The sequence below is a fragment of the Lissotriton helveticus genome, chromosome 11 (genome assembly GCF_964261635.1).
Source record: "Lissotriton helveticus chromosome 11, aLisHel1.1, whole genome shotgun sequence".
NCBI lineage: Eukaryota > Metazoa > Chordata > Amphibia > Caudata > Salamandridae > Lissotriton > Lissotriton helveticus.
Window position 1 is genome coordinate 618,838,984 of NC_136072.1, and position 26,123 is coordinate 618,865,106.

Here is a 26,123-nt window from a genome sequence, read left to right on the forward strand (position 1 = left end):
GTAAAAAAAATCATTACAGCTTAAAAATGTTGATTTAAAAAAGCAGGATTTCGCATCCCTTCAACAATTTTTACAAATGTACAGAAAATGTTGTATATATTGAAAAAAGGAGAATTCCACATTACATCGAGTCTATAATATAAACATTCCATAATTCTAAACCCCAATAGTCCACTGGAGGCCCTTGGGCCAGGTGGCTTACATGATTATTTGTCTTTCTCAGAGTCATTTTTTATCAATTTTAACCTCGTCCACCAGGCATGTAAACTGTTGTTGTATATTCTACAATTAGGGCCAGATTACGACCCTGGAAGGAAGACCCCAGCCCTCAGGCTGGTAGTTAGGATAATGCCCCAAAGCCAGCAGCATCCTGACTGCCAGTTTACAACTTAACCACAGGTCTGGCGGTATTGCTATGGCTCTAGGAAAAGTCCGTAGCCATTGCCGGCCATGCTGAATTGCATCTGGGTGGTTGGGCACACTGCTTCCCTGCAGCATGTTCTACAGGAGAAACAGTGTGGCCACCTATGCAGATGGCATGGGGCACACATAGGTGTCATCATGAATATGCCAATGGCGGTTAACAGTGGAAGTGCTGCTTGGTGGTGGGACGGGGCAGGGTGGGGGGCAGTGGAGTCAGACATACAACATCCATGAGTAAAGTAAGTAGATAAATAAATACAACTATTTACCTACGCTCGATTGACAGCAGGCGGGGAAACATATATGCTCTGCTTTCAGCAAGCCAGAGCATTTTCTGCTCTGGCTTGATGAATATAAAACGAAACAAATGCCAATACTGTTCTAATTACTCTTGTTCATATTTCTCAATACATGTTAATTAAACACCATGTAGACCAATGGCTTCTTGGACAGAACTAATCTCTTTTTTTATTTCTTTACTTCAGATTCATTGTTTGGTTAAATTTCACCAAATTTGTATTTCAAACGTCTATACAACATGTACAAAAATTATTCACATTTTCCATAAAACATTACCCTCTACATATACATATTAATTCCATACTCTCAATAGTTTCATACATCAAACATTCAGTCACACACATACACACAGCCACTACATAATATTTACACTTGAATGTTAATTACAATATTCACAAAAAACCATAGACAGTTAGTTTATCAAATTTTCGGAATTTGGAGCACTGTTTGAAAAAAGTTTTGGTAATCCTATGGCTCAACAAATATGGTCTACGCGTTTCGAACTCTTAGTCAGTTTGGAGGTTTCATCAGGACCAAAGCTGTGAAAAAAGGGGGGCGACAGAAAGCCTTTCTTTAATACTTATTACTCCTTATCACAAGTACAGACTGCGCTCTACAACTTCTCGCTATAGCCTCCTACCTCTCATGGTGAAAGCTTTTTTGTTGTTAACCTCGACGCTGGACACTCTAATAAAAAATGACAAGTATGCCAGTAATCACCTCTATACTATTATCAGAATAAACAGTCTAACTCTGGAAAGTTTTTTATCGAACATACTTGCTTTCAGCAGTCAACAAGTAGACACTCCTTATTTATATGCCAGGGCCCAACAGAGAAAAGATGGAACGCAGTTTGGCATTGGATTGGACTTGTAAAAGTGTGTTCTACTTTAGCGATTTGTCCGGTTTGAAAAAGCAAAGGTGCTTACTTGTTTAAAGGACCCACACAGTGTAGAGGGCTGAAAGAAGCTGGCACTCGATGGCAGCCTGCAGCGGTAGAGGGGGAGAAAGATTCGGTAAATTCCTGCTTCCTGCCTTCCTTTTGGATTCTTAAAGGGAGTTTAATAACGCTGTCTTATCTTTCAGTAGCAACCAAGAGACGGAAACAAATTCAATCGGCGTCTTCGTTTTAGCGGAACACTCATGACGCATGCACCGCCGGCGCTGATATGCGTGCGCCGCTTCCTGATCAGGGAAGAATCATGGGAAATGTAGTTGTATACATAGGTGGGGCTTCTGTGATTCATGTAGCCGCCAAGTTGGAACATTTGATGAGACACGAATCAGAATGTATTAGAAAGCCACTAATGTCCATGGTTCTGTTTGTATGTCGAGAGAGCAGGCCCGTTAATATAAATTATGAAGCTGTTGGGCCGCAGTGTGACATGCTGCAGTTGTTCTTTTTTTGTTTCAAAAGCTTAACTGTATTTCCACTCAGTGGGCCACTGGATTTAAAATTCATAATCATTTTGGCGGGGGATATGGCTTGTACCGGGGGGTAGTGGAGTCAGACATACAACATCCATGAGTAAAGTAAGTAAATAAATAAATACAACTATTTAGCTACGCTCGATTGACAGCTGGCTTGATGAAAGCAGAGCTCTGTTTTCTATGACCTTAACCATAGCACACTTCAATGTCCAAGGGGTGGGCACCCTGGGGCATTGCTGGAGCCAGCCCTGGCTGGACCTGCGTGCAAGGGTACAATATTTACAAAGCGATGTTAAGTCACCAAAAGTAGCTTAACACCACTTTGTAAATATGGAGCAGTGCATTACGCCACCGGAACATTGGTAAAAGTGATATAATGGTGGCAAAATCCCTTTGTAAATAAGCCCCATTATTGTCCTTATAATCTGAACTTTCAAAAAGTTTACAGAATTAATAAATATTGTGCATATGTGGTGATTTGGGCCCTCAATATGAGTGTCCCACAAAATTCCAAAATATATAACTACTGTTAAAGCACATACTGGAATTCTCATCTTGTAGACTTACCCTACCCTAACAATTATTGAGGCCAAAATGCAAGGTTATTACTTGGACATGAGAATTTTGTTGCGGTAAGAACCAAAATTGACATGTGATTCCACTTTATCCGCTACAAATTCATAATTAGATGCTGTTTTTTGCACATAATACATTTCCACCCAGGGGAGTTGGTTTTTTATTGATCCAGATATAGAAAGGTTTAAAAAGTAGACAACTCATAATAAGGGCCATTGTGACATACTTTGCATAGAAATGAGAGAGGTAATGGCCTTCTCTGGTGGTGTTCCTTTAGTCTGTGTTTTTGCACTTTTGTAGATGCTGATGTGTGCATGTGCATTGGTTTTGTGCAAGTGCATTTCTGTATGCAGGGGTATAGCTTTCTTTAGTGCAGCAGGAGCAGTGGCATCGGTACCCACTGAACCCTTCTTATTGCCGTAATTCAAACAGCAGCTGTACAGCCCATTCGCTTCCCTGCACTAGGCCCCATGACACATTGGCTACGCTACTGTCCGTGTGTGGGTCTTTGATAAAGTCTGCAAATTCGATTAATGTACATCAGAGCGTGAAAAGCAGAAAAGAATATTAATGATGTTTGACTGAAGATAAATAATGAATGATGAATGGAGAAGACTAAAGCATCGCTCATTGACGGCTATGGCGTTACAGGATGTTCAGTCCTTTTTAAAAGTGGGAAATGTGCAGCAGGGTATGACATGTTCCGATAAATTTAGAACTTACATAGACATATGGGATGGAGTTAATTGAGACTTGTTTGTGAAAATGATAAATGTGATATCTGGGGAATACTTTGGGATTGATTATGGAGGAGAAAAAGATAAAGGAAGCATGTGAGCAGGGCTGCATTAATTGTCATATTTGCTCAAGACTATATGATCGGTTGTGGCATGGTGAGAAAGACTATTTCTGTAGTCACATATTTTGATTCACAATAATTCCAAAGAAAAATGTTGCCTTCAAGTTTAAAATAAAAATAAAAAAGTGAACTAAAAAGCAAAGATCATTTAAATAGGCAATATTGCAAGCAGTTAAGGATTCATTGACGAATATATGATGTAACAATGCAAGCCATTACAGAACATGCTTTTACAACACACCTACAATTACATTGCATGTTTTTACAACGGATACCATTACAGTGCAAAATAATCTTAAATCATTTAACGATCCAATACAATGCACACATTTAAAATGCATACAAGTACAACTGATACAATTACAACACATTTTTTTAAATGTAATAATAAACCTCTGGAATGGGATGCAAGGAAAATAGGGGTTTTGGGTGGGGTAGTGTATCAAAACATGAATATTTAAAATGAGTACTAAATATTAAAATTAATACTGGAGTACAAACATTAATACTCATTTTCTTTATGTTATACTAACCACTGGGACGGGATGCAGGGAAAATAGGGGTTTTGGTTGGGGTAGTGTATTAAAACATGAATATTTAAAAATAGTACTAAATGTTAAAATGAATACTCGAGTACTAAAATGAATACTTTATTTTATTTTATATTATACAAACCAATGGGACGGGATGCAGGAAAAAAAGGGTTTTGAGTGGCGTTTTGTATGAATACACTGTATTTTAAATTAGTACTAAATATTAAAAGGAATCCTCAAGTACTAAAATTAATGTGTATTTTTTTAATTTTGTACAAGTAAAAACAATAATAATCCAAATGTAATAAAATATTATTTTAATTTATATAATGAACATATATTTATCACACAAAATACATTATAATATTACTAAATAAATTACAATATCATTTTAAAACGAACATATAAATTAAATACACATCATATTCAATTTTCAAACACAACTTTTAAAATGATGAACACCCCACAAAATGAACATTAACACACTTTATTTTACCAAAATATCTACCATTAGTTGAAAAAAATATAAAACTTAATTAAACGCCATTAAAACAGAAATCGAAAACAAAACAATTAATCCACCATTTTAAACTTCACGAAGTCGAAAGTCCGACAACACTTTCTATGAAATCACCTTGACCCACAGGTCACCAAAATGGTTGACAAAACAGATATTAAAGAAAATAACAAACATTTATAAACACTCCCGAAAAACTACACATTTTCACAGCAGTAAAAAGACGACAAAAAAATACCCAAACCATATTTTGTTTTCAATTATCGTGCACCACGGAAAAACTTATTAAAGCAGCTGTCCACCATTTTAAAAAGAGTGGTTAACTGACTACCAGACACGCCACATTTGTTTTGCCTTCCAGAAAAATCTCAACATCAAACAGTGCCATCTTCAGTTCCAAGTAAGTGTACCCTATATTAAATGTAGTCAATTAACAAATTAATCCAAGCATGATTTTAATCACATATAACATTTAGAATATTTTTCAGCATTTTTGGGAAAATTAGCAAAGTTGATTTAAGCACAATCAAACATACAGTCACTGAAAAAATATATGATGTAAGTAAACCAAACTTTATTTTTTAAACTGTTTAACATTTTACTCTAAATATAAGAAAGTTTAGAAAAAATATACAAATATAAAAGCTAAAATTGCTAACCTCAACATTAAATAATAAAATGCAGAGTGGACCTATTAACTATAACTAAAAAAAAACATTTCTTAACATTTAAAAAGAATAAAATGTTCTAAAGTGTTAAACTAATAATACTACTCAAACACATGCTTGCTGCGAGTAAAATGCAGAATGGTGTAGTTTGCAAATGTACTATTCCTACTCCAAAATGAACATACCTCAGGAAAATCCAGGATAGTAGTATGGGCAAAAATAATATTCCTACTCAGATAGTTGCTTCCCTCAGGGAAATTGCTGGATAGTGGGGGGGTGTGGGGGGAATTACTATTCCAACGCCGAAATGTGCTTGCCTCTGGGAAAATGCTGGATGGTGTTGCGGCCAAAATCTCAATTCCGACTCATACAGGTGCTTACCTCAGAAAAAGTGCTGGATAGTGTTGGTGGTAAAATTACTATTCCTACTCTGACAGGTGCTTGCCACAGGGAGAGTAATGGATAGTGGTGGGGGCAAAATTACTATTCCTACTCCGAAGGGTGCTTGCCTCAGGGAAAGGAATGAATAGTGGTGGGGCAAATGTACTATTCCTACTCCGACAAGTGTTTGCCTCAGGGAAAGTGCTGGATGGTGGTGGGGCAAAATCAGCCGCGGTCGGTAGGGGAGTACCTGCCGGGGCGGTGACGTGGGGAGGGGGAGGGGCAGGGTGGGGGGTAGTAATCTATGGAAAATGGACGTTTACAGGTAAGTAAACATATTAATAAATCAAGCACATTTCGTTGCGTGCACTGCATTGCATTTAGGGATGCAGTGCACACAACAAAATTTGTTTGATTTATTTATATGTTTACTTACCTGTAAACGTCCATTATCCATAGATTACTACCCCCCACCCTGCCCCTTCCCCTCCCCGCGTCACCGCACCGGCAGGTACTTCTCTACCGAACGCGGCTGGGCAAAATACTCTTCCTACTCTGTCAGGTGCTTGCCTCCGGGAAAGTTCTTGATGGAGGTGAGGAAAAAATTACTATTCCTACTCCGACGGGTGCTTGCCGCAGGGAAAGTAATGGATAGTGGTGGGGCAAAATTACTATCCCTACTCCTAAATGTGCTTACATCATGGAAAATACTGGATGGTGGTAGGGGCAACATTACTATTCCACTCCTAAATGTGCTTACCTCAGGGAAAATACTGAGTGGTGGTGGGGGCAAAATTACTATACCTACTCCGAAAAGGGCTTGCCTCAGGGAAAGTGCTGGATAGTGGTGGGGGCAAAATTACTATTCCTACTCTGACAAGTGTGTGCCTCAGGGAAAGTGCTGGATGGTGGTGGGGGCAAAATTACTATTCCTACTCCAACATGTGCTTGCCGCAGGATAAGCGCTGGATGTTGTTTTTTGTTTTAAACTTTTTTTAAATGTGTCATTTTTTCATTATACATTTTTATGTCAAAGGATAACAACAGCAACACAAAACAGCTGGAAAAAACCCATATATTTTCTAAGAAAAGAAGCCACAGAAGACCATCAGAAAATTATTAAAAAAGGTAAATTATTTTGAAAAAAATACATGAAAAATCACAAAAGCAATTATTTTGTAAGTTAAAAAGATTTTGCTAAATAGAATTACATCTCATTTACATATTTAAAACAATGTATATATTTTTTTCTCCCGAATTTTAAAACTATAAACATCTCTACTTTTGATAAAGTCGAGCAACAAAGCAAGAAACATACCCAGGAAGTTTTTACAACAAGTATATATGTCAATAAAGTTTTTGAAAAAAAAAAGGAAATAGTTGTTCAATACAAAATAATGCTCTTCTCCAAAGAAATACCAATTCAACTAGAAAGCTACTTTGTGAAGGTAAATAAATATCTCATTCTTCTCATAAATAATATTGCAAAATATTCACAAATGTATAATTTCTCTGAAAAGATAAAAACTATTGTTTTAAAATCAAAACATTCTCCTGTTCTTCCATAACCAAAACTATTTAATTCAATTTCAGGTAAAATATTTCCAATTATCACCAACACCTAACCAAAATATTTTTTTTATTATTTTAGACTACATTAAAATTCTAACTGGTTAACAAACCCAATAACCAGAAGAAAAAACTTCAAAAATGGTGAGATACAAAAAACATTAAACAATAAAATTACTTAACTATAATTCTCTCCTTAGAAATCTTTATTAAACTAACAAAAGAGATATAAAACACATAAAATCTTTTCCCTTTCAGAATCACCTAATAAACAAAACCCTCCTCCAAATCAAAGCATCAAGAAACTTCTTTACAAAAGGTAAGAATCTTGAATTATTTGGCAATAAAACAACTTAGCCATTTTTTTCTCCCAATAAAGCATTTTTTTAAATGAACATATCAGCAAAATTAGAAATCCAACATGTTTAAAACATTAAATCTAACTTCAAAAAGCATTAACGTTAAGCAGTAAAAAATGCAGATTTTGTACTGTACTTTTTTCTTCAAAACAGATAAACACAGAAAATTAAAAAGAAGCTAGCACATTTTATTTGTATAGTTTCAACCCCTAACAGAAAATGACTTCAAATCAGGAAGCAAAATATATCACCTCCAGCCAGGGAAACTGTGGGGCATATTATCAAGGGGGTTTATCTCCGCTTTTTTTGGCTTTAAAAGCCAAGAAAGCGGAGATAAAATTATCTCCCTATTACCTAGCTGTTGCTAACACCAGTTAGCGACAGCTAGTAGGAGATAGTGACCATCTTGGGCCCCACTTTGCATGTCAGTGATATTTATCACTAATGACATGCAAAGTGGGCGTGCCAAGATGTTAGCGACTGGAAACAGTCGCTAACATCGCTATCTCCTATTACCAACTTTTGGAGATATTCGCGCTAAGCGCGAATATCTCCAAAAGCTAACACCTGCCCTGAGCAGTTCTTAGCCATGTTATCCAATGGGAGGTGGATAACATGGCTAAGAGCATTAGCTCGGTAATGCATGAATATCGCTGACTTTACAGCGATATTCATGCATTGCGGCCGTTTTTTATCGCATTTGCGATAAACCTTGGTAATACCAAGGTTTATCTGCGATAAAAATCGCCGCAGCTCAGCGATAAAATTTTGTCTCTAACCAAGCAATAGCGATAATTATCGCTATTGCTTGGTAATATGCCCCTGTCTTCTCAAACATAGTGGGTGTGGTTATTGTAAGAGAGAGACTAACTGAGCCAAGGTGTCATTGGAGGTGTGTGCAATACTACTCAACCCATTGCACAGGCAGAGCAGTTACTCTTGGTAACTCTGTTTTAAGAACCACCGAATATAATCACTCTGCCTCTGCAATGGAGATTGAGGTAAGAGAAACAATTAATACACCTCCAATTAACCCTGTGGTACAGTTTTGAGGGCCCAACACATTTCATGTGCAAGTAGGGTACCCTCAACTCCTAATCTAAGAAGAATTGTACAAGGTAATAAACAGGAAAGTAAGCCACAAAGAGTTACACCCCAAACCTTTTCTGACATAATCATTCCACCTGAGCTCTCTGTAACTGTTACTAATAAACCATTTCTTTTGCATGACAACAAAAAGCCTAAAAAAAGAATACTAATCTTTAGCACACCCCGTAATCTTGTAAGGTTGGTGTACAGTGATATTTGAATGATGGATGGGACTTTAAATGTATGCCCCATCCATTCACCCAAATATACACTATTCACACATATATTAATAATACAGTAGTTTCCTTAGTTTATAGTTTACTCCCTGATTAACAATCCTCAACATACCCTGAATTATTGTCAGTGATAAAAAATAAAACATCAAACAAAAGTCCGAGAAAAGTACTAACTGACTTGGAATTACCTATGATTAATACTATTACCAAATTGTACATGGATACCCAAATTCAAGTATGTTTGTTTTACTTTTCACAGGCATATTAGAGAAAAAATCTAAAAACATCCTTAGTTGAGGAATATATATCGGATAGAAAACTACAGTTTGAACTAAAAAACTAACAGCCCTTTGCTTTGTTCCTCCTAACAATGTAGACAAGTAGTACACTTCAATTACAGAATCATAATACTTTACTTCAAACAAAGAAAAATTGGCACCTATTCTAAATTATTTTGAAGACACATGGATTGGCCATCTAAGCAGGTCGGGTCGCATTTCCATGTGAAGTGGTGAGACTGCTACACGACCTGCTTAGAGGGAGTGGCAAAAATAAACAATGCCATAGAGGGATGGCACGCCTCCTTCAATAAATCAATTGACAAACATCATCCTAATTTCTATCATTTTTGGGAAAATTTGAGGACGCAGCAAAGTTTTCAAACAAAGGAGAATGTTGCGATCATTAACAGGTAGTATGTACCCAAGCATATCTAAAAGAACAAAAGAAATATCAGAGAGACTATTGGGAGCAATTAAACAGTTTACGTTGATGGTGGCTTCAAACTACCTTGATAATATGGCACACATCCTCCATTTCTAACCTACACTATCTTCTTACTTACCTGTTTTGCCGTAATAAAATAACCCTAATTCATTTAAAACATTTTTTTTAATTAGTATTAAAAGTTGGGTCTCCTTACCTTCAGATGTCTTCTTTTTCAACTCTTAAACTTACGTAGCATCCATTTTTTCACCAAGACTCCTTTGTCTTTTTTAAATCCATTGCCAATAATCCACATTCCTTTCACAAAACCCATGACCCGAATTAATCTTTCTAAATGTGTTCATAACTGAAAAAAACATATCTGTGCATACCTAAAAACAACGCACCCCAAAGAAATCCAGAAAAAGTTTTGACTTTATGCAAAAAATGCAACAAAATCCAAAGATGCAATCCAATCTATTTAGAAAACAATTCCAAATCGAAGTTCCATAATCCATCACGAAAATCCATCTCCAAAAAATTAAAGTTGAACTTCCAAAATCCAAAAACCAATAAGCAATGGATGTAAAAATATCTGATCTTCTATTTTCCCCAAAAGATTTTTTTTTCAAATATATTAAAAATACATCTAACCGCGACAAAGCAAAATTCTTTTTAAAAAAAAATAATCACATAATTTAAAAAGATACATTTCAAATCACTTTTTTTAATTCAAGTTTTGAATGTATATATTTTTAATAACTTTATTAAACAAAAATTGTTAGGAAACAATGAGACCCAACGTGGGCCTACTACTGCAACCTGTTATGGAGTGAATTACTTGGTTAACAGACAACAAAAGTATTATAAACACATTTATTACATCTATATACCTCCCTCCTCTATCCTTACAATAAACATTAACATTATGAGGCGTGGCTTAGCTGTCTAACATGGCACACGTGCTTTAGTGAAGCTCCTGCAGCCTGCCATTAATTTGTCATTTATCCTCTTTCCAAATCGACATTCTTCTGTCCTGGAGTGTGCGGATGCCTGGTGGTATTGCCCCGCAGCTGCGGAGGACTCCCTGAAACCGCCCTGTGGTGTTAGTGGGCTGAGGGCCTAGCAGCGTGGCAGCCTGGTAATTGCGGGACGCGCTGCCTACCTGATGGGCGCCCGCTGGTTGACCGCATATTCTTCTGCCCTGGTGCTTGTGGCCACCTGGCGATGTGGCGATATAGAGATGGAGCTCCCTGAAGTCAACCCTGGCGAGAACGTGAGGTGCGGACCTGGTGATGTAGAGACCCGGTGAGTGCGGGTCGTGCTGCCTGCCTCGTCGGTGCCTGCTTGCTAGCGATGCTTGGGCCCAGTGTGGCGGGCCTGTGTCCGCGGGGCTGAGGTGGTCGGGACTCTGAGGACCTGAACGGGTCACAGTGGGTAGCCTTGGCCGATCCCCGCTTGCTTCCGGACCCTGGCAGACGACTTGCCAATTGGAGAGCCTCCCAGCTGTGGTCGTGCTGGTGAGGCTGGGGTCTGCCGTGTGGTGCCGTCAGTCTGCCTCAGCCTGCAGACTTGAAACTGGATGTTGCCTGTTGTTCTGGAGAGTGGTGTCTAACAGTGGCAGTGAGGGACCGTTGTCTCCAACTCTATAACGGCGACCACGTGGTGATGTGCGAGATGCAGGAGACTGTTAGCCCAGCGGTCAGCAGAGTAGACTCTGGGCTTTTATTGGATGGCCAGATATCCTGCTGGAGTGTGTCTGGAGCCTGCAGATGGTGGGCTGGACACCTCCTGCAGTTAGTGCGAGCGCCGGAGCCCTGGTGCGGGCCTGACCTGGCTGAGCAGCAGCTATATCTACCCGATGCGCTGCAGGGGGGCACATCCTGGAATTCTGCTTGCTTTGCATGACTGACTTGCCATTGGTTGGACAGGCTAGCATTGTAGCCCACCGTACATACACTTCTGGGCCCCTGTCTGCTTGCTAACACGGGCTGCCCCTGCTATGCCCTTTGCGCTCACCGTTGCAAAGCGTGTCACCCTGTCACCCTACTCCTTCCTTGAGAGCTGTGCATGGTGCTGGTGGCTGAGAGATACGGGCGTGCGGCCTATACTGTTGCTACACCGTGGACTGGGGCTGTGCTGGGATGCCTGATAGGGGAGGCTGTGGCACATCATTCACGGAGGTGGCCAAATGAGATTTGGTGCGGCTTCTGGGTGCGGTAGCCCAGTCTGGTCCGGCTCCCCCTACTCTGAACGTGATACCTGGTGCCTGTCGCACCCGTCGTTTCTACGGGGGCAGTGGGAGATAGCTGCATTGTGGCAGCTGGACCACCCTCATCGACTACATGTAGACCTACCATGGCAAGGTTAAGCAGCTGGGTGGGTCCTCTAAACAAAGCACCATAGACAAAAATACTGGTACAGTGACCTCAGGACCCTCACTTGGTCACCCGGAAGCCCATATACCAGATAATTCGGCGCTGTTGGCAGCAATTACGGAGTTGTGGGAAACATTGGAGACCAAGATAGGGGCAGTTAGCACAGATGTTTTGTGTATGCGGCAGAACCTCCGGAATGCAGTACAGCGCATCACAGAGGCTGAGTCCCATATCTCGACTCAGAGGACACAGTGGACACGCTGACGAAAAAGGTGACTACCCTTGAGTCACTTACCCTGGGTCTGGCCCTTGCCCCCGACTCCCTTTCATCATGTTTTGTGCTGGAGCACGTTCACTGTGCTCTATTGCAGAAACCTCCACCGGGTGCCCACCCGCCCTATCATCGCCCATCTCCTTATTTATAGGGACCTGGATATAATCCTACAACAGGCTAGAGTGAAGGCTCAGCGCATCCTCATCTTTCCGTACTACACCAAACTCATACAGCAGCGCAGATAATCCTTCCTCGAGGCTGAGGCTCGCCTTCGGGGTTGCTAAGCTTCCTTACTCCCTGCTGTTTCCAGCTCATCTGCTGGTGGTGTACCAGTCCCACACCTACTTTTTCGAGTCCCTGGAGGAGGTGTTCCAATGGCTTGAAGAGACGGTGCGGATTAAACCCCACACTACACCCAGAGACTTTCCTAAGATCAAGCAGTACCCTCAGCGTCCTAACTGATGCAGCTCCAAGAACTGTAACTATTTGCATTATATGACATTCACTACACGTTTTATTGCAGGCTTGCCTTACACAATGAGTCCCTGATTTTCAGTTGTTTGTTTTTCTATGTGCAGGAGATTCATGCTGGGGATCCATTGGCTGATCTTTGGCAGTAACCCCTGTTGGAGTCTTGATCTAGATCATGCCGTGACAGATACTTCTGTGTTTGGGAGGTATTGGGATGGGGGGTTTGTTGGGCACTTTACGTGGGTCTTTTTGATGTTCTTTTTCTGTGCCACTATGTTTTCTGCTAGGCACGATTTTGCAATTGTCACTGCCACTCCATCAGCTACGCCTATCCATGCATACCGTGACCAGCCATGATGCAGGATTTGGCCTGTGTTGGGGGTAGGGAGCTCTGAGTTCTCAGCTGGAATACTAACAGCTTGCTCAGTAAGATCCAGAGGGGAACTGTGCTGTGCCAAGTTAAGCGTCACGGGGCGGATATACTCTTCCTACAGAAGCCCCACTTAGAGAATACAAATCAATCAATCAATCAATCAATCAATCAATGACAACATTTGTAAAGCACACTACTTACCTGTGAGAGTCTCAAGTTGCTGGGGGGTGGCGGTGCTGTTACTGCTCGAATAGCCAGGACTTGAGGAGTCTTCTGAAGGTTAGCTGGTCCTGGGTCTGCCGTAGGAGAATAGGGAGGGTGCTCCATGTCTTGGTGGCAAGGTGGGAGAACGATCTGCCGCCGAAGTTTGCTCTTCGGATGCGGGGAACTGTGGCGAGGGCGAGGTCAGCAGTGCGGAGCTGGCGGTTGGGGGTGTAGAAGCTGAGTCGTCTGTTGAGGTATGCTGGTCCGGTGTTGTGGAGTGCCTTGTGTGCGTGGGTGAGGAGCTTGAAGGTGATCCTCTTGTTGACAGGGAGCCAGTGCGGGTCTCTTAGGTGGGGTGTGATGTGGCTACGGTGAGGGATGTCATGGATCAGGCGTGCAGAGGCGTTCTGTATGCGTTGCAGTCGTTTCAGGTCAAGGCTCCTGCGTAGAGGGCGTTTCCGTAGTCCAGCCTGCTGCTGACGAGGGCCTGGGTGATCGTTCTTCTTGTTTCGGTGGGGATCCACCTTTAGATCTTGCGGAGCATGCGGAGGGTGTTGAAGCAGGAGGACGAGACGGTGTTGACCTGCTTTGTCATGGAGAGAGTGGAGTTGAGGATGAACCCTAAGTTGCGTACATGGTCGGTGGGTGTTGGAGCTGTTCCCAATGCGGTCGGCCACCAGGAGTCATTCCAGGCTGAGGGGGTGGAGTTGAGGATGAGGAATTCTGACTTGTCCTAGTTTAGCTTCAGTTGGCTGTTCTTCATCCACTCAGGGACGTCCTTCATTCCTTTGTGGAGGTTGGTTTTGGCGGTGAGGGGGTCCTTGGTGAGGAAGAGGATCAGCTGGGTGTCGTCGGCATCTTAGATGATGTTGAGGTCATGCATTTTGCCGACGTGGGCGAGCGGTGCCATGTAGATGTTGAACAACGATGGGCTGAGGGATGAGCCCTGGGGTACGCCGCAGATGATCTTGGTGGCTTTGTGGCGGAAAGTGAGAGGTGGACGCTCTGGGTTCTGCAGGAGAGGAAGGAGGTGGTCCAGTCCAGAGCCTTGTCTTGGATCCCAGCGTCGTGGAGGTGTGTGCATAGGGTGCTATGGCAGACGGTGTCAAGGCGGCTGACAGATCCAGGAGGATGAGGGCCGCAGTTTCTCTGTTGTCCAGGAGGGCCCTGATGTCATCAGTGGTGGCGATGAGGGCAGTTTCGGTGCTGTGGTTGCTGTGGAACCTGGAATGGGATGGATCCATGATGCTGTTCTCCCCAAGGTGGCGGGTCAGTTGTCTATTGACGGTTTTCTCGATGACCTTCGCCGGGAACGGGAGCAGGGAGATGGGCTGGAAGTTCTTGAGGTCCTTGGGGTCATCCCTGGGGTTTTTGAGTACGGTGTTGATCTCAGTGTGCTTCCAGCTCTCCGGAAAGGTTGGTGTCTCGAAAGACACAACAAAGACACCCTGTCTGGGACGGTTCGGTTATGCACACACTTATCATGCTGGCTTCCCGGGGAGTTGGAATTCTCATACATCGCGGACAGCCGAACATGGTCAGACCCCCAGGGTAGATTCAGTGTGGTGTATGGGACACTGTATGGGGAACCCATTTTCCTGGGTAGTATTTATGCCCCCCTCTTTCGTGGCCTCTTGTGGAGAGGTTGACAGCGCTCTAGACTGACCTGCCATCGGGGTTGACCTTGGTGGGGAGAGATTGGAACGATGTTATGTGCCCGTCGCAGGATAGGTGGTGCACCACGACCCGGGCAGCAGAGACTCATCATCCTCTCAGGGGCACACACCCATTGACTGTCTGCTGCTGCTATTCTCCCCAGGGGTCTGTCAGTTCACTCACCAGTATCTTCAATTTTGTCTCCGGATCCCAGATGCTCTCCTTTCAGGTGGCATCTATCGCCATGGCTGCTACATGATGATGATTATAGATCGCATATCCATTGATCCCTCGTGGACTATCTCTCAACAAACATGGGTACGGTGGACTCCCCAGCTACCTTGTGGGAGGTACCACCACCAACATAGGTAACTACTACACCAACACGACCTACAGCTTCCATATTTTCTCATCAGAAAGGCCGGCAGGGACCTCCATCCAGCTCGACCTCCATTACCTCAAGTAGTGGTGCTGTAAGTGCACAACAGGGTCAAATTCAGCCATGCCCATCCTCCACTTCATCTGGCATTGAAAGTAGCACCTCCACCACCACCAGAAATCTCAACTCCCCAGTTTGAGACTTCTTTAGTATTAGCAAAAAGGCAGAAAACCTAGTCATTTGTTCGATTTGTAAACAAGTAGTTAGTCGGGGTAAGCTTGGTACCAACTGTGGTACCGGAGGCCAGAGAGGTCATCTCAAAAAACACCACAGTATCCAGTGGGAGGCACACCTAAGTAACATCCGGAAAGCCAAAAGTACAAATCCAAACGTAGACATTGATATTGCATCTGTTGATGAGGAGGAGCTGATCGTGCAGAGGGGAGGTGAACAACCGAGAGACATTTTTCCTGGTACACACAGTACCCCTGGCAGCAACACTGCAGTGGTAGCCCCCACACCCTCCTCTACCCCAGCAACATCAAGGAGGCACAGTAGTCTGGTAGAGACACCAATGCGAAAAAGTACATCAATGAGCCTAACTGGGTTGAAGAGGTCTGGATCCTCATCACATATGAAAACGGTCCAGACCACCATTAAAAGCATGTTTTGGTTGAGGCGCCATTGGAACGCAACCACCCAACGGCACGTCTTTATAATGCAATGCTGGCTAAAATATTAGCGCTGGACCTTCTCTCTTTTTCTTTCGTGGAAGGGGTGGGTTTTCTAGATTTTGTGGCAACAGTCTGCCCTAAATGGAAGGTTCCTAGCCGGTCCTTTTTTGCCAGAGTTGCGGTTCCAGCACTACATCAAGATGTGCTGGAGGTGATTGGGGCAGCTTTGCAGAAGAGTGCTGTTCACACTATCCACCTGACAACAGACATGTGGACCAATTGCCAAGCCGTTGATTACATGTGCATCACTGCACACTGGGTCTCTTTTGCGGGGGTTAGAGACAAGATAGCTGCAGGTGGACACAGTGCCACAATTTTTCAAGCTACTCGGAAACATGCAACAGTAGCCATGTTTGCCATGGAGAAATCTCATACTGCAGTAAACATTTTGGAGGAGTTTAACAGTAAGGCCTTTGAATGGCTGCATCCAAGAAAGTGCATGATAGGTTATGTTTCCACGGATAATGACAGTAATATAGTTAGGGCCATGTCCGATGGTAGCTATTTCAGAGTGCCGTGTTTGGCGTACAATATTAACATTGTTGTTCAAGATTTCCTGATAAAAGAAAACACAGTCAGCAAGTTACTGGCCACCTGCCGAAGAATCTGCACACATTTCAGCCATTCTTTTAAGGCCTGGACGCAGCTGAGGTTCATTCAACGTGTCCGTAGAGTGCCAGTCAGAGGACTCATCCAGGAGGTGGCAACACGTTGGAACTCAACCTTCTACATGCTTGAGCGTCTGTTTGAGCAGTACTTGGTAATCAATGAGTATGTCTTTAACGCACGGGGTGCTTCTATGAAAGACATGAGGCTAGAGGTGGAGGAATGGGACCTAGTTAAAAGCCTGACAGACATGCTTTATCCTTTTGAGGTCTTTACGAGTTGAAGTGAGCAGGGAGGACTGTACTTTGGGCAAAGCTATCCCATTGTCGCTCATGCTAGAGCACCAACTGAAGGCGGTGTCTTCAACGTTCCAACATGATGCTGATAAGCAAGACGCATATCAGTTGGCGGAGACCTTATTAACCCGCCAACTTGACAATGTAAGGCTTAATGGAATAAATTGTGAACAAACTTACATTTGTGCAACTATTCTGGATCCACGGTACAAAAAGGCACTGGCCAGCAATACATTCATTCCTTTTAATGAAGCAGATGTTTCAAAGTACAAACATTGGCTAGCTCTATCAGCCACTTGGTTAAAAAAAGAGCGGCAGAAAATTGAAGGACCCGCCACAAGTACTACTGAATCAGCAGGCCATCCGGCGTCAAGGTCCACTTCTGTGGCCGTAGGCAGTCACTTTTCCTCAGAGCCGTTACTGACACCAGCAACCGTATCATCATCATCACCTGCACCAGGCCCAGCTATAATATTGTCGAAAGCGGATTGGATAACTCATCAAGGGTTTGCTCATTCCAGTGTTGATGCAAAGGCCACAGATGGTACGCAAAGTGGAGCACCCCTGGATGACCTTGAGTGGATGGTGCAGGCTTATCTGGATGACCCAACAGAGGTCTTCATTGATCAGAACCCATTGCTGTATTGGTATCGGAAAAAGGGTCAATGGCCACTGATCACAAAGCTGGCTCTAAATTATTTGTCTTGCCAACTCGCAAGTGTGTCTTCTGAACGTGTTTTCAGTGCTGCTGGTGCCATTGTAACTTAAAAAATGACCCGCCTCTTGCCCAAAAATGTGGAGAGGTTAACAATGGTCATGATGAATCAGCACTTCGTACCACCAGATTACAAAATACGTGAATTCACGTAGGAAGAAGAGGACACCGACTTAGGTGACTGAAGTTCTTCTCTGTTAGCGGACCTACTCCCGTTTCAATTCACAGAGTTTGAGGACGAGCTCTACTTCCCTGACAGCTAGATCTGAAATATTGACTTTTTTTTTCATCCTTATTCACTTTTATTCCTGTGTGTCTTTCTTTCTTTTGCAACTTTTAGCACAACAAAACTCTAATCACAACAAATCCATCTGCAGCACTGTCTTCGTCTTATTTCCTTATTGAAGGTGCCGCTGTCTGCATTCCTGAAGTTCACAAGTTCACAACTCAGTCATGCTCCTCTATCCTCCTCCTCCAGACTCCCCCTATCCATTTCCCTCAAGGCAGATGGCTGGATAACACAGAATCAAGAAACTGTAGCTTTGTAGACGAGTCCCCTCAAAAGAATTGGGACTGGAATTACTGACTATATGCGGCTGATTAAAAAGTGGAACAGGTAATGAATAATGAGATGGCATGCAGTGGACAACACTGGCTGTCTGGCTCTGATGAAAGCAATTGCTGTTTGTTTGTTGTGCATGAAATGAATCCTATGTGTTCTGTTATTATTTAATCTTTTACGCACTAAATGTAACTCAAGTCTACTCTGTTTTTACCTTGTTTAATTAAAATTGTACTTCTACTGCAGGGCCCATTACGTTGCATTGTTTAATATGGAAAATGTCCTTGGACTCACTGTGTGTAGATTGGGACTGCATGAACAGCATTGAGTTTGCCAATACCATGATGATGATGAGGCTTGATGATCAAAGTTAATATCTTCCTTTACAGTCACTCACTGGGATGGATGGATCATCATTGTTGGTTTACGGAAGAACTATGGCCATTTAGTGAGCGGCAAACAGGTAAACAAGTCAACAACAACCACAGCAGAACTACATGTCTGTCTAGTCGTGGTATGGAGTGGTCGAGCCAGTGTAGTGTTATGCCAGAGTCCAGGCAGCGGTTCATGTAAAATTGCAGCTATGTGGCTTGCTGCATAAAATTAGATCTGCTTTGTCTGTCTGTGTCAAAAAGGTATGCTACATGGAGGTTGGTTCACTCAGTGGTGCCTGCCTTGACTGTCTGCATGGCCCTGGCCTGCTTTGTGCTAATTACTATCCTTGAAAAGGAGACTCAGTACGCACTTTAGAAATGATGCTTGTATGTAATACTGTCGCCTCTGAAAGTGAAAGTGTTATTTTTTCACTACACGCCGTAACTTATCATTTTTCTCCGTGGTGTTTTAATATCCCTTCCTGTTTTTCCATTGACTATTACAGGCCGGCTTTCCTTTTACCCTGTGCGATGGGAAAAACATTAACTCAGGCTTACCATAGCAATCCGCAATTCTGCATCCGCCAGGCAGGCAGTGGACAGTGTGTCTGGTCACCAAGATTGATCAACAGAGCGTCAGATGGAATGGAGGAGTACCCCGAACCAGAGGAATGGATGGATGCATGCAACTTCCCAAATTGAACAGGACAACTACAACATACAGTATCCTCTTCACTTCTCCTTATCATTTAAATAATGTTATTGTTGTGAACTTCTATGAGTGCGACTCTGTGCGTTTGCTCTCTGCTTCAAATGCATCCCAACAGCTATTCGATAAGTTTCTTTTCTATTTTTAAAACAAATTTTTTAATGTACTAATACGTGTTTATTCTCTCTGAGGGCAGATAGGCAAGTGAAATTGCGTAATTACTGCAGCCCTATTGTTTATTCATAGTTAGTAATTTGTAGTAACTACTACTTTTCAGTAACCTAACCATCCATTTAGCACACAACTTCCTGCATGCAGTGCACTTCCTTTATGTCCCTTAAAAGATTTATGGATATCTTCATATCCAAAGATTTGTTTTTCTTCATTTGTTGTTTGTCCATGCTGTTTTTTTTTTCCTTTCTCCACAAAACTTTCCCAAAAACCCCCATTCCCATCCAATTTTCTAACATTAACCCTCTTCCCCCGGGCTGTGTGGTTTTCATTGAGGTGTGACAGACTAAATGACAACAATAATTCCTCACACTTGCTGGGGAGGATAAGGTCAAAGATACAGAAAATCAATTTCAAGGCTGGTGAAGGAATCCGCTTGACACACACCCATGAGTATTTGCAAATCAAATCAGAATTTCATGTGTGCCATTGAGTGGATTCATCATCAACAACATCCTCCTCCTACCCGTGACGGCTGCTGTGCCCTTCACCTTTAGTACTATTCCTTGTATTAGCCATAATCCACGCAACTAGTAGTTATATTTTGAATACTTTAGCATTTCTTAGGCTATAATTTATAGCACTGTTCTTGTGTACTGTACTATCTATCGTACTGTTCTAATGCTCCGCTCAGGCCACTCAATGTTTCATTTCCTTTATTTTCATATGCTGCTCCTGCCAGTGTGTACCACTACCACTACTACTACCACCACAGCGATGACATTTCATCCGTCCAGGATTCCATAGCCAACCTTAATCGCCATTTGCCATGCAGCCAGCCCTGTGCCTAGCCCTATTCTCAAACATGAATCACAGGTAAGATAAGCATTTTGGGGGAGGAAGAATAATGGAGTGGGAGGAGAGGAGAGACTGACGGTAGTACTAGTAAAGTAGTAGGACAATTGAATTCACTAACTCTGTCAGTAGCACTTTTGTACAAATTTGGGCAATTAGACATTTTGAATCAACCAGCCAGTTAAGTTTCAGGAAAACAAACGTACAGTTAACCCCCCTGCCTCCCCCACAAAACAGTAAAAAAATGCGTATGCTATGATTAAATTGAAAGACCCGACCCACCCCCCTCCCTAACCCCAACCAATGTCCATGAAATCAGTCCCCAAAAGTCCAAAAACACCAACGCCCAATTCCCACCCCCCAAAAGTCTTTAAAAAAGGGGCAAGGGACAGTCTCTCTACTTCCGCGGGCAGTGTCCTTTGGCCAGGTGATCACGCTGCTCTCTCCGGAGGTCCTTGAGCAGGGCTTTCAGCCTTGCCACCTCCTGCTCAAGGTTGGACACTCGCACGGTCAATTGGTGCACACATGCCTTGCACTTGCAGGTACGGTGGGTGGCAGCTGTTGTTTTTACTGCTCAGCGGCGGCGGGTGGCTGCCGGACCACGGCTCCGTACCGCTGGAGGTTTGCGCTGACTGTATGACCCAGGGGCAGCGGAGGAGGATGCAGGTGTCGTGGATGTTGTTGACTGCAACTGCGAGTCATCCTCCTCCTCTTGGGCCACCAGCCGTCGACATTCTGCGACAATTGCCTCCAGCTTCCGTTACCGGGCCCGTCTAGCCAACTCCTTCCTTGTTAGTTTTGAAGGAATATCTATATAAAGAAAGAAAAAACATACTGTAACCAATGCTCTTTAAGATTAACACAAAATAATTCAGCAGAAAGTTGGGTCACAGTAGCACTAGCAACTTGCAAGCACAGTATATAACATTTGTGGCATGTATCTATCTAACCTCCCACTTCGTCGGCCTCTGCTCTAACATTAGTGGGAGTTTCAGGAATTCTACTAGCACTATATGGACTCACTACATTAGACTCAGATAGTACACCAGTCTTCTTCTTCTCTCTTGTTTAGCAAAATTGGTACGTAAACTTGTGGAAGCCGGCATAATGCCAGCGCAGTCAACTTGCACCCGAGAAAAACAGACGCAAGCCATGATGACGCAGACTTGCGTTACTGTTGCCAGTCCAGTACATGCAGGTGGTGAAGCTCTTACTTTTCTATTACGAGTGGCACTGGCCATACTCTGTTACAAGGGCTACTGCTTAATTAATTCATCCAGCCCTGCCCCTGACTACTACAAAAAGAAAATGAAGAAGATAAATAATAAGATCATCTATCCCTTCACAGGATCTTTGCTTACATATGGGATGACTTTAGGTGCTTTGTTTTTGATTGAGTGAACACCGATAGGCCACACATGAATGACAGAGTTGTAAAAAAATTATTAACAGAGGTAGTGAGTGGTCCCCGTAATCGCCGGATATATGCTGTGCTTGCAAACTACTGTTACTAGTCTTGGTAGTATTCTGAAAAATTACAACTTCTTTCCTCGGCTTTGCTACTCTGGCATGAACGTGCGGTATTACATGCTCTTCAAAGTAACACTCTTCATCCAGTGACCGTCTACTCTGTCTACATAAACCTATGCTATCTATGAGGAAGATACTATCCAGGCATCCATCCATTCAAAGTAAATGTCAATCATTCTTCTTAATGTCTCAACTGGATAAACCTTACTTTTTCTCACCGAAAAACAAACCCTTTTATTTTATTTTGTAAAGCTTACCACTGCCCGCCACTACCGTGGCATCCCCCTCAGCAGTTCCTGCTGGCTGTGGCACCACATCTGCCCCTGGAGTGACCACCTAGAGCTGGCCCCGGCACTGGTGGTGGGCTGTGCTGATGGTGTTACACCTAGAAAATACATTTAATATTTTTACATGCCATATACACCACTCCCTATTTTGTCTAGGAATTAAAAAATATGTTACTAGTATTACATAAAGAAATGTAATGATTTGTGACTCTTTAGTCTAAACTAAAAATGTCTCTTTCTTTATGGAAGGGTGTTTTTTATTTATGCTTAGCCATAACATGCAATGCTACACTTTTTGGCACAACTGATGAATGCTTGCTTCTTAACACACACTATTTTTCTCATAACAGACAGAAGCTTCCCTTCTAAGAACAAGAGCAAGATCATATGAATGTTAGTCAGAGTCATCATCATCACCACCAAGACTTTAAGTTCCAACCAGGTGAGGGTTCTCCCATAATTACTGTGTAAATCAGCCACTGTTGAGTTTTCATGAGTTCACCATTTATCTTCTATGAAGTTAATTTTACTAAATGTTTTCAATGCACAATTTTATACAGAGTAACCACAGAGCTAGCTGTTTTACTTTTAATAAAGCTTTAAAACTTACAAAGACTCTGTGGTTTTTGGTCATGACACATGAGTGAGTGAGCGAAAGGGTATGCAATTTGCAAGCATGAGTCCGTGACTCTGAGAGGTCAGGACTCTGACTCCGTAGTCTTATGTTCTGGGTTGTATATTCGTTGGGGATCATCGCTGTATTCGGGAGCTAAATAATGACTCTGACACACTAGCTAGTCAGTAAGGAGATTGGGGGTTCAACTTCTGTTATGACTGAGGTATGTGGAAAGTCTAACTGCGCCTATTATCACCAATGCCCTATTTCTTGTCCATAGCTCTGTATGTGCAGAATAGTCCCTGCAACAGTAGTAGTATGTCCTCCTATCCAATCAAAAAGTAAACTAGTATCTTATTCTTGGTGGCCATTAACATTTTATTGTTGGGAATTGTCAAAGCATAAACATTTAGAAGACTTCAATAGAGATTATGGACAACCCAGAGTACTGCACTCAGTGCCTAGAGCTATTGCTGAATAGGAGTTTTGTTTAACACCTTTTGCTAACTGTGCAAGCTTAGCTAGGTACACAGACAGACTAATAATAATCTAGTAGTAGCACAGAGAGCCATAGTAGAGGCAGGATAAGAATTTAGAAACAGTCTACAAGAAGATCAAAGACGTTTTAGGAAAAAATAGAATGATGAGGAACGGTTGGAATAAATAGGTGCTGTAAAAGATAGGGAAGTATAATTAATAATATTAACAGGAAAACATACTGGGGCCAGCAGAGGAGCCCTCGGAGGACCTATCCTGGCCTTCCTGTTCCTGCTCCGCCGGCGCCGCTACCTCTTCCTCTGTCCTCTTGCCCCTGAGGGCAGCTGATGTACAACATGAAAGAAAGACACAAACATGGATGATTGTTGTCAACCAAATCAAACATTTCAAAAAAACAATAACAAATTATTTCGGGGAAAAAAACAACATTTGCACAAAATGTATTGACCTATCTGATGTGGTCTGCTAGATTATTAGTATTGCTGGATTCACGGACCGTTTACTTGGAAATTATGTAACTCACTAAACCAACTACAAAAAGGTTCTACTAGGACTGGCAGGCAGCACTCCGCAGCACGCGAAGTGACAAACACAGTCCGTCATGATTGCAGACCACTAAAAAGTTTCCACTAAATAACCAGTCATAATATACTCACACTATCAATCCACCACCACTATCTCTTCTTAGTGGCAGGAGTACAAAGGAAGGACTGGACTTGAGTCTCTAGTGTCTAGCATTACACAGTTCTATAAAGTACACTCATACATAATCACTCAGGCCAAATGAGCACAAAATTGAAAACAAGTAAGCATAGTAGCACCGCCAGTGAGCAGGCGAGCACCTGCAATCACAGAAGCTTTTGAAACATAATTTACCTGCAATGTAATCGGCAGCATTCTTGCTCTTCGGAAAAAACAAATATTTGCAATATTATAACACAGAGCAGGAAAAAACAAAGTAGTGATTAAATAGCTACTACTACTCACCAAGCCCAGGGATCTCGACGCCAAGCAGGTGGAGCAGGTCTTGTTACCGGTCCAGGATGTCGGACCACTGGTGTGTCACCTGGTTGTAGGTGCGCCGGACCCCAAACTCCCGATACATGGCCCGGCACACCTTCCCCCATCGCTGGCGATGCTCCCGGAGCCCGTACCCGGTACCGGGCCTGCCACCTGCAGCAACGGTCACTGCGCTAAAGATCTCCCTGGGACTAACTGTCTCCCCCCTTAACCGCCCACAAGGGATCCGGCTACGGGGCGCGGGACCCTTCCCCTTCAGGTTTTTGCCGGCTCTCTTTGCCATGGTCCTGGACAGTTAAAGGAAAATAAAATAGGAAAGAATAGGGAAAGTAAGTAAAAGAAAAGAGAGTTTAAAAAAGTACTTTTAAAGTAACCAAAAGTAGAAAAAAACACAAAATATAGATGTACAAAAATAAAGAGATAGATAATGAGTAAAAAAGATTAAAAGTTCAAACAAACAAAGGATTACAAAGATTAAAGGAGGACTGAAAAAGCATGCCCAGAACCATAGCAATGAATGAAAAACAAGATGGTCACACCCATTGCGACCACCTGGGTAAGTTAGAGCGATATTTCCCCCGCGAGCATGCAAAAATGGACACGAACACGCAATTTTGCACCACACGTAGGAAATGCACAACGCGAGCATGCAACTAGCGCCTGGAAATGGAAATACGCAACAGTGAAAACAATATGGCTGCGCCCATGTATGATCGCATGGGTAACTTCGCGGTAGCCCCGCTGAAAAAAACCCCAGCGAACACGCAAAAAAAAATCCGCAAATTTGCAAAAATTCACGGATTTTGTGGACCGCGAATTCGCGCAAAAGCGAATTCGTGGTCCACAAAATCCGCAAATTTCGCCCATACTTAGTTTAGAAGTGACAGCTTGCAATATGCACAGTTTTTTCAACAATCATTTTATTGAAATTGTTGCAGTCATATCATGAATATTGTCATAGAAGATGTCATGAGTGATGTAATGTGTGTAAGTGTGGGCCAAAAATCCGTTCTGCTTGCGGAATTTGCGGATTTTCGGCAACTTCGCGATCCGCGAATCTCGCGAAATTGCCCAAAAATCCGCTTGCGGGTGGATTTTTTTTTGAGCCCACAGGAAGCACTTACAGTTAAGGCAGGTGCTCGAGTTGAAGCTAACTTTGTAACCATTTTAGAATGGCGCCGGCAAGCTGCCAGAGTTGAAGTTGCAATTTCAACTCTGACAGCTTGCCGGCACCATTCTAAAATGGTTACAAAGTTAGCTTCAACTCGGGCACCTGCCTTAACTCTGTAAGTGCTTCCTGTGGGCCAAAAATTAAACCTCAACAGGAAGCACTTACAGATATAAATAAAGCAGGTGCCCGAGTTGAAGCTCAAATTCAGTAACGTTTTAATCAGCCCAAAATATTAGTGAGCACGGTCGAGGCTGGGCAAGTGTGCTGTAATACTTGAGGGAGGTCTTTGCATCCATGAGTTTCTCGAGCGCAACCCCGGTGTAGTTCCTGTGACCAGGAGGCTGCTTTCTCCTCATCTGCTGCCCTGCTCGCTCTCTGACCGTTTATACACAAGAGGCATGTTGACACGCATAGAAGCACCGCACCACACACTAGCGGTATCAAACGTCTTCCCGCCCTTTCCCAACTATGATTGACAGCTCACTCAAGGGACCTCGGCACCTTTTGGTGTGGTGGCAAAGTTACAGGCACACATGGTCAGTGGAGACCAATCTTCTGGCCCTTTACACAGCTACAGTATAGGAAAAGCACTATACAT